Genomic DNA, 4,794 nt, shown 5'->3' on the forward strand with positions numbered 1-4,794 from the left:
AAACAACTGAGTTTTCTGACAACAGGGAGTTTCCTGACCCAGGAATTCCATATATTAATAAAATCACAAGTCCAATCTTTATCTCCTCCAATTAGAATAGATGCGATTTTAACATGAAGATGAGAACAAAGTTATAATGTTATTAGTTCGAATTTATGTAGTTCTTGAAGGTCCATAAAATTTATTCCTCACAACAATTCTATGAAGCAAATAGTACAAATATAATTATCTCAATTATACAAGTGAGTGAACGAAGGTTCAGAGAAATTAAGTAAATAAACTAGAGTCAGAGTGCTAGTGGAAGATGTGGTATAATGGATAGATTTTTGTTGTTGTTCAATTGTTTCAGTAATATATCTGACTTTTTGTGACCCCATTTGGGGTTTTCTTGGAAAACATGCTGCAGTAGTTTGCCACTTCCTTCTCTGGCTCATTTTGCAGATGAGGAACTGAGGCAAACAGGGATAAGTGACTTGTCTAAGGTCACACAGCTAGTAAGTTGCTGAGGCTAGATTTATACTCATGAAGATCAGTTTTCCTAAATCCAAGCCCAGTGCTTTATCCACTGTGCTACCTAGCTATCCCTAAAATGGATAGATAGTTGAACTCCAGAGCAGGAAGACATGAGTCCAAGTCTTATTTCTGACATATAATAGCTTTGTGACCCAGGGCAAGTTCCCTAATCTCTCAGTGTTCTGGGCAACTAAGAGTGGTAAAGAATATGCTCATGCACATTGGCAGAGAATGTTTTCTCCCATAGGATTTCACATTACCAATGATATCACAAATTTAGCTCCTGTGCTACAGAACTAGGGATATAATCTGGAAGATCATATTTGGCTTAATAACATTTAAGATTAAAAAACTGTATTAGCCATTTATATAATTTTGAAAGTTCTACTATGCATTCTACAATGTAGTTTGTTAATTTTCCATGTTTTTACCAGCTTCATCGTATCTCTTTTCTCATAATTTATACAGAGAAGAGTTTGAGACCTTGAATGAGACTCAACAAGTGTAGATGTTTGCCTGAAGTTTGACCAATTAGAAGAGTAGAAAAGATGTAAATAAGATAAAATGTGGTGGGAAGTTGAATTTCTACCTAAGAGCTTCCAAAAGAGAAAAAGTAAGTGGAACTTACTCTTAGGGTTTCGATAGGAAACTGCTGATCTGTTTATATCTTAAGTTGCAGTTGAGGAAGCCAAGAAGCATCATATTCAAATAGAGGGAAGACCCCAGAAAATGGTGACTGTTAGAGAGTTTTGTACATAAACTGAGAAATGTCTCACCTTCTGTGCACACTTAATATGCAGGAACATTAATGGAAATTAAAAAATGCTACTCCAGCAAAGAAAAATGATATGACTAAAGACATTTCAAGAGTGACCCATTGAAAGATAAGAGTGAAGATGAAAGGAGGGGAAGGGAAAGAAATGGTTGGAAATTGGATTTCATCTTAAGATATTTTCCATTTTTAATGATATTTTTTATGTCCTGTAGGATTTTACAGAAATTGGTGACCAAATATGGATCAAATACATCTGAGAAAACTAAATAGTATCATATCAAGAAAAATGTCAGGAGAAAATTAGAAAAAAGAGAGACTTCTCACTATAAAAAAATATTTTCTTTGGAGAAAACAGTGACTGCCTTCCCCACCCTCCCCAGCACTTTAAATCACTGTCATTTGTGTCTAGCCAACCCTTTAGGGCCCAGTAAATAACACTTAGATTGATGGCTTTTTCCACTATAAAACATTTCTTCTCCAGAGAAATGATCATTAAAATTAATCCTTTTTCAAGTATTAAACTGTTAGCTCCTTAAAGCATGAATTACATTTTGTTTTTCTTTGAATTCCCAACACTGAACATGGTGCTTGGCATATAATAGTCAATTTAAAATATTTGTTGAGAAAGGTAGAGCCAAGATGGTTCAAATACCTTTAAATAATGACTAAACAATTTCTAGAGTAGTATAACCCACAAAACGGTGAAGTGAAACAATTTTTCATCCCAAGATAATTTAGAAGGTCAGCAGGAATGGACTGCTGCAACAGAGTGAGAGAGAAGCACAGTCCAGTTCAGTCCAGCATGGGCTATGTCAGCATAGACCTTGCCCAAACAAACCAGGAACAGATCATTGGAGTGACTAAATCAGCAGTGGCACTGTCTACCTTCAGAGCTCTCATAACACAAATGGTAAGAAGGTCAAATAACTGATTAGAAAGAAATTATGAGGGTCTGTTTGCTGACACTGAGGCAGGACTCAGTTTCTTTGCCCATACTTGAATCTGGGTCACATTCCTGGGTAGCAGTCCTAGGGCAAAGAGGAACACTAGCACACCAGAGCTTGTAGTCCCAGTAGAGCAGGGACTTTCCTCACAGTTGCAGGGTAGAAAAGAGTGCTTGTGTTCACTCAGAAACCAGAGCATAGGCCAGGAGAGTAATAAGCATCTCTCTTCAGATCATACCACCTTGGAAGAACTGAAACCTTACAGGTTCCCAGAAGTACCTCTGAAAACAGCTTCACAAACCCCTGAACCATGGAACAGTGCTTCCTCCATCCTGGAAACAAAGTTCTACTTTAAGAAATAGTTAAACATCAAAGAGAAATGAGCAAACCACAGGAAGAAAAAATCTGACCACAGAAAGTTACTGTGGTGACAAAGAAGATCAAAGTACACACAGAAGAAAATAACAAAGTTGGGAGGAGAAGTGAGACTGGTGACCTGCACAGCCCTCCCTCACTCAAAACAAAGGATTTCCAATTGGTGCTTAATAATATGGGAAACATTGTCACAGGACTGCCCAGCATGGCATGCCCACATCCAAGAAGGATTTGTGACTGCAAGATGGACAGAAAGGTGCAAAAAACCTTCAGGGAGAAACTTATCTTGAAGAACTCATTGGCCAAAGAGACGATTGGAGAATTCCTGGGGACATTCACATTGGTTGTGGTTCTGTAGCCCAAACCGTCTTCAGCCAAGGGACTGCAGGTGGACCTGTGACCACGAATGTTGGCTTTGCATTGGCTATTGTAATGGCTTTTTATGTGTCAGGAGGCGTCTCTGGTGGTCATGTTAACCCAGCAGTGTCCTTTGCTATGTGTCTCTATGGACGGATGAAATGGTTCAAATTCCCTTTCTATGTGGTAGCCCAGTTCCTGGGAGCCTTTGTAGGGGCTGCAGCCCTCTTTGGAGTTTACTACGATGCACTTAAGACTTTTGCTGAGGGAAAATTGATCATCACAGGTGAATAAGAAATTAGATTTTCTTATTAAAATTGTAATATCATTCAGATTTAATAGGCCTGAGCTATTGAACGTTTAGTCTCAGGACTTGACCATTCTTTAAACCTTGTAGGTTCTTGGCAATAAAAAACAGGAACTCGCCACTCCTGAAACTGCTTATGTTCAAGGGAAGGTGGCCCCTTCCCTTGAACATAAGCACTTGACAGTGATAAAATGTGCTGAGCTTCAAGGTTTTTGAAAATGTCAGCAATTAAAAAGCCAGAATTAGACCCAGACACACAAGCTGCATATGCTAGGGAAGTGGGCTAAAACTCTGTATGTAACTGCCTTGGCTGAGAGCCTTCTTTTTTTGCGAACCCTATAAAAAGCTCGAACCACAAAGTCCGATTGAGCCTCACCCGTGGGAGGACGCTTCACGCGGGACCATCTTTACACAATTCAAGTTGTTCTGGCTGCAACGGGGCTCCCAGCCGATTGAGTTATTGGAGGTTCCCTTGAATTGGTGATGTATTCTCTTCCTCTATCTATCTATTGTAATTATAGCCCTTGTATTAATAATCATTATATTTGCCTTCTGCTTCTTCTGCTGTCCTAAACTGTCTGTACCGTGCCTTGTGTAATTAAAGCTTTTTTACTTTCGTTTTGATTGAGTCCGAGAGCGTCATTTACAGGAGCGAATCCGAACTTTCTTAATACAACAGGAGAAAATGCAACAGCACAGATTTTTGCAACATATCCGCTTAAATACCTGACTATAGGAAATGAATTTGCAGACCAGGTGATATCTACCACTTTCCTTCTCTTGGGTGTGTTTGCCATTTTTGATGAAAAAAACTGGAGGGTCCCCAAAGGCCTAGAACCAGTTGGCCTACTGATCCTTGTCATTGCTTGCTCACTGGGAATGAACACTGGTTGTGCCATGAACCTGGGTCCTGGGTCCCAGACTATTCACAGCTCTCACAGGTTTGGGATTTGAAGTCTTCACAGCTGCAAGTTATTTCTGGTGGATCCCAGCAGCGGCTCCTTTCCTTGGTACCGCTTTAGGAGGCTTCATCTATGTTTTTGGCATTGAAATCCACCATACAGATCCAGTCTCAGAAGAAAAGATTGAACAAGTGGAAGAGAAAAATGAACTCAGTGTGGTAGCATAATAGCATGCCCCACCCTGGGTGGTGCAGTTGGTTGTAGCCAAGAGTCTATAACTATGTCTATTCATTTAAAGCGCAAATTTGATGAAATTGTAAGACTGAAAGCTAGGGGAAAATCCATTCACTTGTGCTGGGCCCATTGGGATAGATACTCCATTGAAAAGCAGTAGGACTAAGCAAGAAGTTGGGATAGAGGCTGCTACCTTTGACTTTGCAGATTGGATATTCCCCTAGGAAAGTGCTTGATGGAATCTTCTGATGGAGCAGAACCTTTCCCCCCTACCCTTTTGGTCTCATCCTTGTGACATTAGTCCTTTGGGGTAGGACACTTGATTACTGACATGCTCACCTGGATTTATCCCAGCTGCATTATCTGTAAAGAAATATTTCATTCAGT

At 39.8% G+C, this 4,794-nt stretch overlaps 1 pseudogene; it reads left to right on the forward strand.

Annotated features, from left to right (window-relative positions):
* Positions 1 to 2,851: 2,851 nt before the first annotated feature.
* LOC140502540 (aquaporin-9 pseudogene) lies at positions 2,852 to 4,400 on the forward strand (annotated as a pseudogene).
* The last annotated feature ends 394 nt before the right edge of the window (positions 4,401 to 4,794 follow it).

The sequence above is a fragment of the Notamacropus eugenii genome, chromosome 4 (assembly GCF_028372415.1).
Source record: "Notamacropus eugenii isolate mMacEug1 chromosome 4, mMacEug1.pri_v2, whole genome shotgun sequence".
Classification (NCBI taxonomy): domain Eukaryota; kingdom Metazoa; phylum Chordata; class Mammalia; order Diprotodontia; family Macropodidae; genus Notamacropus; species Notamacropus eugenii.